General features: G+C 47.8%; 1 long non-coding RNA gene across 1 annotated transcript in view; it reads right to left on the bottom strand.

The window, feature by feature from the left end:
- Window positions 1-12,888: 12,888 nt before the first annotated feature.
- The window catches only part of LOC149335674 (uncharacterized), a 37,742-nt gene continuing 34,858 nt past the window's right edge, over window positions 12,889-15,772 (bottom strand). Inside the window, exon 3 of the long non-coding RNA XR_016284494.1 lies at window positions 12,889-13,254. This is a non-coding gene — a long non-coding RNA (uncharacterized LOC149335674). The remainder of the gene's footprint in view (window positions 13,255-15,772) is intronic.

Raw genomic sequence — 15,772 nt, 5'->3', positions numbered from 1 at the left:
CACAGTGTTTGTGAACCAACACGCAGACCTCCCTAGGCAGCGACGACTACAACATTCAAACAACTTCCGCACTGAAGTCAATCTCTCCCTCTGTAAAAAGGACACTAAAAATCACAGACTGGGATAAATTCAGGAATCTCCGGAAGAAATCCACTGCTGAGATAGAGAACCTTGCAAACTGGGTGAATGCACTCACATAGGACGTCGGAAGTGCCACATCCCGAGTAATCGGGAAACGAAAATCGTGGACAGCAGACTTGTCCACATGTGGGAAACACACTCCAGTATGCAAAAAAGATGGCTGAAAAACAAACACGGCCTCTTAAACTAAGGATAGCAGCCTTAGGAAAAAGATTGAAGCACACGCAGTACACCTAACCCGTCAACAGTGGGACCAGATTTGCAACTGCATGGAAGCAAATCTGGATTTGCTTCCATGCGGTTGCAAATCTGGGACTGAAAAACACGTGGAAGCTTCTACGTTGCCTCTTAGAAGCATAAAACACTAAAGACTCCCAACAACGTAACGTAAATCGCAGCGCTAAGAAATTAAATGTGGAAGACAGCGCTTTGATCCAAAACTTAAAAGACGGGTATCTCACAACCACAGCTAGAAGCCTACCCCTCAAATACTCAAGCCCTCTGAACCCCGTGTTTGACGAAGACATATCGACAAGGGAAGTGAGAGTAGGTATGCACAAGCTGCGCACCATGTCGGCGCCGGGCGCGGATAAAATCACCAACAAAACATTACTGAACCTGGACGAAAATTTGGTTCAAGCCGTAACCAAGCTTTTCGATGAACACTGGAGAGGGGCACCCCCTCCCGGAATGGACCTACGCTAAGGTCACCTTTATTCTAAAACCAGGTAAACCAGTTCAATTGGCAAGCCTCCGTTCCATGACGGTCACCTCGTGCCTAGGAAAACTGTACGAACACGCTATCCTCGGCCGTTTCCAAACCCACATGCAAAAACACGGCCTCTTCCCCCATGCGAGGCTGGGATTTAGAAGCAAACTGTACACGACGCAGGACGTGATGCTTCAAATCTCAGAAGTAGGGGTGTGCGAATATCAAATTTTTCGAATACGAATCGAATACGAATAATCAAGGACAGACACATTTAACCAGTACAAAACATTTATTTGAGCACCCAAGAACATCACAGTTCAACTATCAGTGATGAAATGAGCACGAAAGGTGCGTGTGGCTGCACAAAAAGTATCAGTCTCGAACACTGTTCTTAGGAGAGTGAAAATATCAGAGAAGGTGGCTAGGACACAGCATTGATCAAGGCTAGCTTGCCATAAGCACAAAAGCGCGTTGCTGGGATGAACATAAAAGGTTGTCGGCTGCTCTACTTGGTCAGGCAGAAGTAGTTCCCTTCTAGCTGAAACAACTTCTCCAGCTACAGAAAATGCCCTCTCAATTGGCACTGAACTGGCTCGTATTGCGAGGTATTTCGTGCACTGCTCTGACTATACCAGCTTCGCAGGTATAGCCACAAAAAAGTTCACCAGTGCAGTCAGCTACTGCATGGCCCAACTGTAGTGCCTAGAACCCAACGTTACGCATTGCTCTGGGCGCCGCCATGTTGTTATGTCTCTGTCGATAGGACTTGCGGACCGAAATGAACGCCGGTGCTCGCAGTAGAATATTCGCGTCGTGTCGAATAATCGAAACAACACGAATATGTGGATTTCGAATCGAACACGATTAATAAAAAAATAATATTCGAATTATATTCGAAAATTTCGAATATTCGCACACCCCTACTCAGAAGAAATTCTACACCTGAGACACGGCAGACGCACGAAACCAAACTAAACGCACTATCTTACTGAGGTGTAGGGGCTAGAGCACACGCGTATTTAACCGCCTTTATGAGTAACAGGACGGCGGAGATATGGTTTGGGTCCACACAATCCCCCTCGTTAGCTCTAGAAAGCAGGGGCACATCTCAAGGCTGAGTTTTATCTCCACTACTCTTCGACACCACTCCCATACCCATGGGCCGAAAATAAGAGCGGATCCCACTCCTACGCAGATGACCACGGCAAAATGCCGGCGAAATGGAGGAAAGCCTCCAAGCGGAAGCGGTACGGACTGCGTGGCCTGTATAGGCCTTGCACACTCGCTGACCGAATCCTGCTGCTCCACCCGACTGCGGGCCGTCACAAAAAGGGAAAACCCTCTATACAAGTGACGGTCGACGGCCTCCCAGTATCGGAGGTACAGAAACTCCGCATCTGGGAACGTTTGTCCAAACACACGGTCATGACACATCAAAGCATCAGGCTAATAAAAAAAATACCAAACAAGCATTCGTGATTAGCAGAATGGTATACTCACTGCCCTATATTCCACCTCACAAAGATAGAAGAGGAAAGAGTAAGCGTGCTAATAAGACAGGGAGAGACGATCTCACCTATGCTATTAACCGCATGTTTACAGGAGGTATTCCGGGGCCCGGAATGTGAACAGATGGGGATAAGATTTAGCGGAGAATACCTTAGTAATCTGCGATTCGCTGATGATATTGCCTTGCTAAGTCGATCAGGGTATGAACTGCAAAGTATGATCAATGAGTTATACTCAACCGTCTAGGAAGAAAATATGGCTGTTTAGGGCAGGTAGTGACAGCTGATCATGATCATGAGAGGGAACTAACTAGAAGAATAAGAATGAGGTGAAGCGCATATGGCAGTTTACCAATACCCCTCAAGAGAAAAGTCTACACCCAATGTATCTTACCGGTACTCACCTATGGGGCAGAAGCGTGGAGGGTAACAAAGAGGGTTCAGCTTAAAGACAACGCAGCGAGTTATGCAAAGAAAAATAATAGGCGTGACGTTAACAAATCGGAAGCGGGCGAGGGAACAAACGCGGGTTAATGACATTCTAGTCGAAATCAAGAGGCAGAAATGGGCATGTAATGCGAAGGCAAGATAACCGCTGGCCCTGATGGGTAACGGAGTGGATTCTAACAGGAGGCAAGCTCAGCAGGGGGTTGCAGAAAGTTAAGTGGGCGGATGAGATCAAGAAATGTGTAGTAATACGGTGGCCGCAGCTGGGAAAGGACAGGGTAAATTGGAGAGGCATGGGAGCGGCCTTTGTCCTGCAGTGGGCGTAGTCAGGCTGATGCTGATGACAAATCGGGCCTAAATCCGCCTCAAGGGACTTCAACCAACAGGCTCCTCCGCATGTGGGTCCGTAACACTCTACAAGAACTGTCTGAAGCCCGTTGTACTGCTGGCTATCCTCCACAAACACAGGCAGATACATCCCAAGCCCCCCCCCCCCCCCCCCCCCTCTGGACAACACCCTCAGCAAATCACGGAAAACCTAATCGTCCACCCAACCAACAACCGGGAAAGAGCTGATTTCACTTCATTTTTTGCTTGAAAGTAAAGTTGTTACTAACACCATGCTACAAATGCTTTTCCCGCCTGAAGAATAAGTAATGGAAACCGAGTGCTCGTTCTGTCAAAGGTAACGTTTACATTTCGAAAATGCTATAGCAACTGGCCCGAATAATCGGGTGAGTGTAAGTGTCAGCTCCGAACTGAATTCTCGAAAACTGCACAAGTGTGCTTTCGGTGAAGAGTGAGTGTTATGAAAAGTACGAGAGACTGATGTTATATTCCGAGGGTTGCCTTGCGTGAGCAATTCGAAGTCGAAGGCAGGATGAACGTTATAATTGTAATAAAAAAAGAAAAAGAAATGAGCACAGTTTTTGCATTGACTGCTGCGCAGACATACAGGCCGGAATGTATTGCGAAACCTCCCCCGGTCTGGTTCCGGTCCTAGGCCCGAGCTAAATGATGCAAGTGCTCTCAGCAGGTGTGTGGACGACCGTACGCAGAAAATGTTTCAGAAGGCTAGGCCATTAGGGTGTGTCCCCGAAGACAGTACAGGATTTCTTAAAAATAAAAGTAATGAGTTAGAACACTTTTTTTCGGCTTAGAATTGTCATCTGAGTATTACATCAGAATACAGCTAACACATTCTAAATATCAGGCTGATTAACAAATACTCATTAGCTGTCTTTTTAACTATTACTAGTAGGCTGCTTAGTTATTGAGACCCCTGTAGCCTATCGTAATTTCTACATCAGTTTTTATAATTTCGAAAATACGCTTACCCTCGACGGTGTGGGCCAACAAATCTTGGCTATTTCGACGAGTTACGTGGCTACATCGAGGCAAAATGCACGCTCTTTCAAGAAGCTTGGAGGCACAGCAAACTCCCTAGTGCATGTAAGACGTCGAAACAGACAACGTTTGTTGGGCCACAGCGCTGAGGGTAGCCGTTATTATTGTAAAAACTTTGGATGCTACTGTGGGCTGCAGGCCTCTTAAAGGTGCAGTGAAGCGAAATCTGAACTCGTCTTTTTGCCGCGGGAACTCAATCAACACGTTTCTCGCATTCTTAGAAACTGCGATTTATTGCCCTGTGTGGTCGATTTCCCTAATTAAATCAAATTAACGTCCGGCTCCCACCTTTTTTTTTGTTTTGAATTCTCCCCGTACGGTGGGCGGAGTCGACCAACGCGCCACCCAGTGCCGTGGCGGAGTAATACGTATGCTTCGTCTCACAAGATGTTTGCAGCACTACGGAAGGCAGAGCACTCTCGTCCAATCAGGGCTGCAGGAACACAAAAAATAGTCCCTCGAATATTTGAGCAGTGTAGGACTATTAATCAAACAATGAGCACAGCAATTGAAAGCATAATGTGGACTAAGCCGCCGCGGTGGCTCAGTGGCTATGGTGCTCGGCTGCTGGCCCGAAAGACGTGGGTTCGATCCCGGCCGCGGCGGCTGAATTTCTTTGGAGGAGAAATTCGAGGCCCGTGTAATGTGCTATGTCAGTGCACGTTAAAGAACCCCAGGTGGTCGAAATTTCCGGAGCCCTCCACTACGGCGTCTCTCATAGCCTTAGTCACTTTGGGACGTTAAACCCCATAAACCAAAGCAAACCATAATGTGGACTGGTAGATTTAGGTGGTATATAGTGCTTCAATCACTGGTGAAATTAACAAAGCCCGTACGAACACAGCTCTGTGGAGGCTTGCTGCGAGGTAGTGATGCATCGCCATTTTCCAACATGGCGCCGGCCGAGTCGGTTGTGTCTTCAGTGTGCCCTACACCGACAGTGCGCTGTTTTTTTAAGGAGACCATCGCAGTTGGCTTCTTGAAGTGCTTCGTGTCGAGAACGGGGGCAGTTCAAGTACGAATGCGCTCACCAAGAGGAGGGTAAAACTCACTCAGGTGAGCGAGCGAACGCTTTACCAGTGGACAACGCAGACGTTGAAGGCGGGCCGAATGTTGTCCCTGAAGAAGCCGGCTGCGTTACAGCGATGGACAACGCGCCATATCATTCTGTGAAGCAGGATAAAGTGCGGCGGATGAGTAGCCTCAAAAAAAGACATAGACCTGGAAAACGGGTCGCGTGGAGTAGCGACATGGTGAAGGCCGAGCTCATGAAGCTTGGCAACAACGTGAACACAGGTGGGGACCGATACCGTGTGGACTGCAGCGACGAAGCTGCTGGCCGTCTCGATGAGCGCCTGCCACCCTACCACTGCCAATCGAACCCGATAGAGTTTGTTTGGAGCGATGTCAAGGGCTTCGTCGCCAGTCAAAACAAGACGCTTAAGCTCTAAGACGTGGAGCCTCTGGTTTGGCAAGGCATCATGCAAGTGACTACTGAGAAATGGAAGAATTACGTGCAGCATGCTATTAGTGAGGAAGATGGGATGAGGAAACTGGACCATGTCATTGACGATGCTGTTGACCAAGACCATCTGTTGTTGTCAACCTGGACGACGACACAAACCAGCAGAGTTGAGTGGAGTTGTGATAAGCCCCATTAATGTGCTAACGTACGCGCGAAAGTCGGAGTACCCTCGCAGCGTCTCTCATGAGATATTGCAGACACCGTAGCAGACGGCTCCGGATTAATTTTGACCGCTTGTGCGATGACTGTAACGCAGCGCATGGGGTTTTGCATTTCGCCAACATCGACATTCGGCTGCCCCGGCCTGCATTTGACCCTTGCATTTGCTTAATAGTGTAGTGGCCATGCTGGAATAAATAAATTCATTTAAACATAGCAGGAACATTGAAAATAACTGTGACGTGACAACAGAGGAAATGATACAAACAGGTGGCGACAGGAAAAAAAGAAAAAGCGGGGCCAGTGCGTCTGCCTGTACAAAAATAAACAGACATCAAGCGTCCCCTGCTAGATGTAGAAAGAAGCTAATTAGCAGTACGCCTTCTTTTATATGGAACGAGCCACCTGATGTCCAGCCAGGTGGATCGAGCAACAGGCGCGTAGGAACACACTAATGTAGTGCGCGCCATCCTGATTGGACAAGAGAGCTCTACCTTTCGTAGTGCTGCAAACATGTAGTGAGACGGAGTATAGTAGCAAATAGTCCGCGCGTATTTTGCGACTATATTATCTGCGAATGAAACTATTTATTCGCGGAAACCAAAAAGACAAAATAAAGCGAAAGCAAAGCTTCCACGGGACTGGCTGAAGGCACTCCACGCATTGGTCGACTACGCCCACCGTACGGGGGAGCAGTCAAAAAATAATGGCGGGAGCCGGACGTTAATTCGATTGAATAAGAGAAATCGGCCACACAAGGCAACAAGTCGCAGCTTCTAACAATGCTCGGAACGTGTTCAGATTTTTCTTCACTGCACCTTTAATAATCAAGGTTCGTAACAGTAACAGTTTAGAAGATAGCTATTGAATATTGGTTTATCGTCTTGCTAGATAGCACGCAGTAGCTGCATTCTGATGTACTACACCGCCGACAGTGCGAAAAAAGTGCTTTTTGAACACAGAAAGCCTATTTTAGAAGAAAAAAAGATGTGTAAAGTCTGAAGTTGAACACTCACTATATACATCCTTCGCGGTCGCGTTTTGCTAGTTTCCCGGCAGCTGCGCACCACTGCCTGCAGGCTTCTCTAGAGCGAAGGAGTTGCTATGGAAGTTAAAACATGCAGAAAGTGCAAAATCGAAGCGGCGGAATGTCGGCGCGAGAAAAACGGGTTTCCACGGGCCAAACCAAAGATACGGTGTACGCAAGACGACTGCGCTGCATGAGTAAATTCAGCGGGGAACTACTGATTGCGACCGCAGGACGTTGATTGGCACGGTGCTGGAGGTGCCGTGGAGGACAGCTGCGAGCGTACATCGACCGGACATCCGGAAACGCGACGTACGCGTCTGGTTTTTTTGTTCCTGGATAATTGTTTTAGCATCCTCTCATATCCTGATGTCCCGTAAAAAAAAAAAAGGTCTGCCTAGTGTCTTTCTGATGTGTGCTCGCTGCGGTCTATTATGGTATTTGCAGCGGCATGCCTATTAGTATAACGATATAAAATGATCATCATAAAAGGAAATTGTTTACAGTGGCTGCGGTCCTCATCGACTCTCTCTGCACTTTCCCCATGTTTGTGACATGCAATATTGCTGTAGCACCGCGTGAACTGCACAATGTAGAACTACGTAGCGCATTCAAGACGGAGGCCAGTAATTAGAGAAGACGCGCTAAGTGTTAACGGTTCCACTTACCGGATTCTCGCAGACTTTTTTGTGGCAAATGGCCATCAATTCGGCAGTTGCAACGGACTGTGATAATTGGAAGTGGTGAGCCATTCGCACAAGGAGAATAAATTCCAATGATTGTCTGCAGCCTGCACCTTACGTTGCTCAGTTGTAGCAAGGCGATATGGACCAGCTGGCAAAGCAATAACTAGAGCTAGTGAATTTTACGTTGTGCAGTGCGCGCGCTAATACAGCAACAATACAAGACACGAAGATGTTGACAGTGCAGCCGCTGTATTGTGCGTACTTTCATGAATGTGCTAGATATTATGATACGAAAGGGCACGCTGCTGCAGGTGCCTGAAAGACCGCAGCAAGCACACACTGGGCAGAAATACGAATCACACTGCGTACGCACTTTTTCTCTTTTTTTTATGGAACATCAGGATATGAGTGCATTAAAAAAAAAACCGTACGTAGCGTTTTCGGATGCATTTCAGTATCAACATGCTGCTGCAGGTACCGTAGAAGTCCGCAATAGCAACCAAACACCGGCCAGACATCCGAAAGGCATCACGTACCCTTCTTTTTTTGTTTGCTGGACGTTTTGTTTTTCATGAACGTTCATGGAACAAAACGTCCAGTAAAAAAAAAAAAAAGAGCGTGTGTACATGGTGTCTCTCGGACGTCTCGTCAGTGTGTGGTTGCTGCGGACTTCTGCGGTGCCTGCAGCAGCGTGCGCACTCCTCCCTCGAATTCGGAACGATGGGAAAGAAAAAAAGAAACTTCCTCCCCCGGGGAAACCTCCGCAGGAGCAACGGGCATCCGCCCTCTGGATACCCGGGGGACAGCGAGAAGAAGAGCTGTGCGAAAAAGCACAGATCCTCCCCTTGTCCTCCACACACGGCGGCCGAGCTGTGACGCTGGTGGGATCAACAGCCGCAGTTTTTTCGACAGCGATCCGCTGTGCCTGCGCTGGGAATCGAACCAAGGTCGGTGGGGATATTCGCCCAAGCATTGCCAACTGGCGCGCTAACCACTCGGCTACCGTGCGGCTCTGTTTCTTGTCGGCGTCCGCGAGTGCTGATAGAAGGGAAGCGAAGAAGACCGAAAGCGAGCATGCGCGGGGGATGCGGTTATCTCGCCATCGGGCGTGGAGCGGCCGCACTAGGGCGGAAGTGCGATAGCGCGAGGGGCACCAGCCCCGTCATGGTGGTTCGTCCGTGCAGATAAAAGAAAGGTCGGAATGCCAAAGCCGCAACTTGAAACACGATCGGTGCGATTGTTCGGCGGTGAAAAAGGTAGCCGCGCGGCGAGGCAAGATGGCCGGGAACCTTTTGAACGGGTATAGGCCTCTTGCGCTGGAGTTTGCGGTAACGTGGCGGCGCCTGGTGGCAGCAAGGAAAAGCTGGCTGGGTAGTACCAGGTTGGGTAGTAGTGAGCCCTGGCTGTGACGGCGCAGCTTTCTAGCCTGCGTTTTGCGTCGATTCGCACGTTTTTCTGCACTGTTGTGAGTGCGACAAGGCTCGTCACTTGTGACCAACCACGCCGCAGCCTGGCCGTGGCTTAGTTTTTAGAAAACCGACGCTCCGTGTGCCTTAGGACGAAATGCAGGCAGCAGAAGGAATCTGCGACGCCGATCCGCCCGAGAGACCTCGCTCAGTCTCGAAAAACATCTCCGTCGTTACTGCTGCGTCGTGGGCTGCCACGAGCAAGAAGGTCTGAATCCCAGTATCAAATTCCACCGTTTTCCTTCAAGGTCTCACGAAGCGGAGCGCCGGGCGCGCTGGATAGCTGCAGTTCGACGCACTAAGTAAGCGAACCTTCGCGTTGTGCTGGCTGCTTCGCTTGCCTTGATGTTTGTTTGGTTACCCGCGTTGCTGAAATTCGTTCTTTTTGCACATGCAGTCCGGACGGCATACCGTGGGATGCAGTCGCCACTTTGTGGGTAACGAGAAAAACAATGCCAGTCATCCCTCATATATATACCTACAATCTTCCCCGCGGTCTACAGCCGGCCTCATCCTCCTTGTGTTCGTCTTCTTCTGGCGCTCACCTCTCTCAAAAAATGTATATTTAGCGAGCAGCCGCATATGCAGGCGTAGAATGAGAATTTATGCTTTCTACAACACAACTTGTGTAGTACATCCCTGCATAGGCAGTTGGACCAAGCAAGCAGCAAAGCAGCAAAAAAAAAAAAGTGTACCATGACAATCACCAAACAGTAGGGAATGCGCAACAGAGCAAGCAGCAAAAGGTGAGAAACGAACAGCATAATTCAGAGATCATATCAAGGGAATGCACAACACATCAAAGAGCACAAAAAAAAATGCATGGTATAATTCATATGTCATACCAACATCTCACTTCAGATAATCACTATTAAGGCAAATCGGCATATCAGCAGGCATGGCTGGTGGTTCACGACTAGAGACCCGGCCACTGAGACAATTGACAATTCGACCGGTGAAACGTGGTGAGGTGGCCAGGTGCGTGCAAATGACCACAAATGGGCGGGTTGATGAGGTGCGAATTCGCTGCGCACTACGAGCAGCCCAGCGTCGAGAGTGAAATGTGCACATTGTCGACCTCAAACCAGCAGGTATGTGGCAGCACGGCATCACTGATAGCAGCGGACGTGTTCGAGCGATGTCGTTTTAAGGATGAAAGGCTACATCAAGAAAACGACATCAAGCGCGCAGCGCACGAGCTCGCGCTGCAGCGTTATTCGGCGGCGAGCTCATATATGCACTGCATCATGTTAGCATTTGCTGAAGGAACAGATGGCTGCTACTACAAAGCAGGCAGTTTAGCGAGATGCAGTGCACAAAGACGGCAGGAGGCCCACCGTTTCGTGGCATGCTGAAAGACCGCTGCTGGCGCGGCGTGTACCGTCGTGCGCTCGAGCAGTCCCGTATACATGTCTGTTTAGCGCTGCTGCGAATTCATATGCAAGTATTTCATCGCGTTGGTGCGCTCAAATCTTGAAGCATGCAGACCTTATCTGAAGTTCGACTTCGTACGCGACTGTCTTCACTTGCGAATGACACCGCGCTGAAACTTCGCCGATTATTTCTTCAACAGAGTACACGTACTTGGCGTTGCATAATTTCTTCCCTTTACACAGCGTGCCAGCCCTGAAAAAATCTTCGGCGCCCGATATTCGCTGTAGGCCATGGCAGAGCACAAGCGAAAGTCGCGGGTACATACTAGCTGCCAACGTGCTTTCCGAAGCAGACGCCAGAGCCCGGTACTACCCAGCCGAGGGCAGAGGGCGCTCTTTAGCACCATTTTCGCAGCGCCCCCTGGGCAATGCAAGAGGTCTATGGCTTTGTTGTAGGTGTAGAAGCGCAAGCCAAAAACTGTGACGGCGCAGCTTTCTAGCCTGCGTTTTGCGTCGATTCGCACGTTTTTCTGCACTGTTGTGAGTGCGACAAGGCTCGTCACTTGTGACCAACCACGCCGCAGCCTGGCCGTGGCTTAGTTTTTAGAAAACCGACGCTCCGTGTGCCTTAGGACGAAATGCAGGCAGCAGAAGGAATCTGCGACGCCGATCCGCCCGAGAGACCTTGCTCAGTCTCGAAAAACATCTCCGTCGTTACTGCTGCGTCGTGGGCTGCCACGAGCAAGAAGGTCTGAATCCCAGTATCAAATTCCACCGTTTTCCTTCAAGGTCTCACGAAGAGGAGCGCCGGGCGCGCTGGATAGCTGCAGTTCGACGCACTAAGTAAGCGAACCTTCGCGTTGTGCTGGCTGCTTCGCTTGCCTTGATGTTTGTTTGGTTACCCGCGTTGCTGAAATTCGTTCTTTTTGCACATGCAGTCCGGACGGCATACCGTGGGATGCAGTCGCCACTTTGTGGGTAACGAGAAAAACAATGCCAGTCATCCCTCATATATATACCTACAATCTTCCCCGCGGTCTACAGCCGGCCTCATCCTCCTTGTGTTCGTCTTCTTCTGGCGCTCACCTCTCTCAAAAAATGTACATTTAGCGAGCAGCCGCATATGCAGGCGTAGAATGAGAATTTATGCTTTCTACAACACAACTTGTGTAGTACATCCCTGCATAGGCAGTTGGACCAAGCAAGCAGCAAAGCAGCAAAAAAAAAAAAAAGTGTACCATGACAATCACCAAACAGTAGGGAATGCGCAACAGAGCAAGCAGCAAAAGGTGAGAAACGAACAGCATAATTCAGAGATCATATCAAGGGAATGCACAACACATCAAAGAGCACAAAAAAAAATGCATGGTATAATTCATATGTCATACCAACATCTCACTTCAGATAATCACTATTAAGGCAAATCGGCATATCAGCAGGCATGGCTGGTGGTTCACGACTAGAGACCCGGCCACTGAGACAATTGACAATTCGACCGGTGAAACGTGGTGAGGTGGCCAGGTGCGTGCAAATGACCACAAATGGGCGGGTTGATGAGGTGCGAATTCGCTGCGCACTACGAGCAGCCCAGCGTCGAGAGTGAAATGTGCACATTGTCGACCTCAAACCAGCAGGTATGTGGCAGCACGGCATCACTGATAGCAGCGGACGTGTTCGAGCGATGTCGTTTTAAGGATGAAAGGCTACATCAAGAAAACGACATCAAGCGCGCAGCGCACGAGCTCGCGCTGCAGCGTTATTCGGCGGCGAGCTCATATATGCAATGCATCATGTTAGCATTTGCTGAAGGAACAGATGGCTGCTACTACAAAGCAGGCAGTTTAGCGAGATGCAGTGCACAAAGACGGCAGGAGGCCCACCGTTTCGTGGCATGCTGAAAGACCGCTGCTGGCGCGGCGTGTACCGTCGTGCGCTCGAGCAGTCCCGTATACATGTCTGTTTAGCGCTGCTGCGCTCAAATCTTGAAGCATGCAGACCTTATCTGAAGTTCGACTTCGTACGCGACTGTCTTCACTTGCGAATGACACCGCGCTGAAACTTCGCCGATTATTTCTTCAACAGAGTACACGTACTTGGCGTTGCATAATTTCTTCCCTTTACACAGCGTGCCAGCCCTGAAAAAATCTTCGGCGCCCGATATTCGCTGTAGGCCATGGCAGAGCACAAGCGAAAGTCGCGGGTACATACTAGCTGCCAACGTGCTTTCCGAAGCAGACGCCAGAGCCCGGTACTACCCAGCCGAGGGCAGAGGGCGCTCTTTAGCACCATTTTCGCAGCGCCCCCTGGGCAATGCAAGAGGTCTATGGCTTTGTTGTAGGTGTAGAAGCGCAAGCCAAAAACTTGTGGGATGCTTTAGCGTACGTATACAGTAGCACGCAAAAGCGTTGGAGGGTTGTTACATTTGGGATTCCTGGTGCCCCGTATCGGTGAGATTGACAGGTCGGGAAGGGACCTGTCGGTAATGGCGCGCGCAAAGGAGCGTTGTTTCTGTGAGCGAAACGTATGTAACCTCCTGGTAATTAATGATTCGTGAATGGCAGACATTTTGTGGCATGTGCGTGGCCTACCGCACAGAGATGCTGCCGTACTAATAATGGCAGTGTCACGTGCATTGAATGAGGAATGCGTCATCGGAGTTGTAACGACCATATGTAATCTCCACCCTCGCAGGCAGTGGCACGGATGGGAGGAGCGGAGATTTCAGTCCCAGGCCGAGGACAAGGAGGTGCGTGGACATTGGTCGTGGTGGGGCCACTACCCAGCGTGGAGTGCTCTTTCACACCTGCACGAAGGGACAGCAGGATGTAAGTTACTGCAAGAAACACAAGGTTGAAACGGCAGTGCCATCGCGAGAGACCACTTCAAATTCGCAGGAGTTCAGGTGCTAGACAGAGTGTGATGCGTTTCATTTATTCATTATACACTGTTCACTTTCCATTTGAGACACTAGACTGTGTAACTGGTCTCTTGCGTTCAGTATACACTGTCATTTTCTATTTCAGACACTAGACTGTGTAACTAGTCTCTATCGTTCAGTATACACTCTTTATTTTCCATTTCAGACACTAGACTGTGTAACTAGTCTCTATCGTTCAGTATACACTCTTTATTTTCCATTTCAGACACTAGACTGTGTAATGGATATCATGTATTTGGTATACACTCTTTATTTTCCATTTCAGACACTAGACTGTGTAACTGGTCTCTTTCGTTCAGTATGCACTGTTGATTTTCCATTTCATACACTAGACTGTGTAACTGGTCTCTATCGTTCAGTATACACTGTTGATTTTCCATTTCAGACACTAGACTGTGTAACTGGTCTCTATCGTTCAGTATACACTGTTCATTTTCCATTTCAGACACTAGACTGTGTAACTAGTCTCTATCGTTCAGTATACACTGTTCATTTTCCATTTCAGACACTAGACTGTGTAACTGGTCTCTTTCGTTCAGTATACACTGTTCATTTTCCATTTCAGACACTAGACTGTGTAACTGGTCTCTTTCGTTCAGTATACACTGTTCATTTTCCATTTCAGACACTAGACTGTGTAACTGGTCTCTTTCGTTCAGTATACACTGTTCATTTTCCATTTCAGACACTAGACTGTGTAACTGGTCTCTATCGTTCAGTATACACTGTTCATTTTCCATTTCAGACACTAGACTGTGTAACTGGTCTCTATCGTTCAGTATACACTGTTCATTTTCCATTTCAGACACTAGACTGTGTAACTGGTCTCTATCGTTCAGTATACACTGTTCATTTTCCATTTCAGACACTAGACTGTGTAACTGGTCTCTATCGTTCAGTATACACTGTTCATTTTCCATTTCAGACACTAGACTGTGTAACTGGTCTCTATCGTTCAGTATACACTGTTCATTTTCCATTTCAGACACTAGACTGTGTAACTGGTCTCTATCGTTCAGTATACACTGTTCATTTTTCATTTGAGGTACTAGACTGTGTAACTGGTCTCTATCGTTCAGTATACACTGTTCATTTTTCATTTGAGGTACTAGACTGTGTAACTGGTCTCTTTCGTTCAGTATACACTGTTCATTTTTCAGTTGAGGTACTAGACTGTGTAACTGGTCTCTTTCGTTCAGTATACACTGTTCATTTTTCATTTGAGGTACTAGACTGTGTAACTGGTCTCTTTCGTTCAGTATACACTGTTCATTTTTCATTTCAGATACTAGACTGTGTAACTAGTCTCTATCGTTCAGTATGCACTCTTTATTTTCCATTTCAGACACTAGACTGTGTAACTGGTCTCTTTCGTTCAGTATGCACTGTTGATTTTCCATTTCAGACACTAGACTGTGTAACTGGTCTCTTTCGTTCAGTATGCACTGTTGATTTTCCATTTCAGACACTAGACTGTGTAACTGGTCTCTTTCGTTCAGTATGCACTGTTGATTTTCCATTTCATACACTAGACTGTGTAACTGGTCTCTTTCGTTCAGTATGCACTGTTGATTTTCCATTTCATACACTAGACTGTGTAACTGGTCTCTTTCGTTCAGTATGCACTGTTGATTTTCCATTTCATACACTAGACTGTGTAACTGGTCTCTATCGTTCAGTATACACTGTTGATTTTCCATTTCATACACTAGACTGTGTAACTGGTCTCTATCGTTCAGTATACACTGTTCATTTTCCATTTCAGACACTAGACTGTGTAACTGGTCTCTATCGTTCAGTATACACTGTTCATTTTCCATTTCATACACTAGACTGTGTAACTGGTCTCTATCGTTCAGTATACACTGTTCATTTTCCATTTCAGACACTAGACTGTGTAACTGGTCTCTATCGTTCAGTATACACTGTTCATTTTCCATTTCAGACACTAGACTGTGTAACTGGTCTCTATCGTTCAGTATACACTGTTCATTTTCCATTTCAGACACTAGACTGTGTAACTGGTCTCTATCGTTCAGTATACACTGTTCATTTTCCATTTCAGACACTAGACTGTGTAACTGGTCTCTATCGTTCAGTATACACTGTTCATTTTCCATTTCAGACACTAGACTGTGTAACTGGTCTCTATCGTTCAGTATACACTGTTCATTTTCCATTTCAGACACTAGACTGTGTAACTGGTCTCTATCGTTCAGTATACACTGTTCATTTTCCATTTCAGACACTAGACTGTGTAACTGGTCTCTATCGTTCAGTATACACTGTTCATTTTCCATTTCAGACACTAGACTGTGTAACTGGTCTCTATCGTTCAGTATACACTGTTCATTTTCCATTTCAGACACTAGACTGTGTAACT

The sequence above is a fragment of the Amblyomma mixtum genome, chromosome 7 (genome assembly GCF_055824585.1).
Source record: "Amblyomma mixtum isolate Tamu chromosome 7, ASM5582458v1, whole genome shotgun sequence".
NCBI classification, from domain to species: domain Eukaryota; kingdom Metazoa; phylum Arthropoda; class Arachnida; order Ixodida; family Ixodidae; genus Amblyomma; species Amblyomma mixtum.
This window is presented reverse-complemented; position numbering and strand designations above follow the sequence as displayed.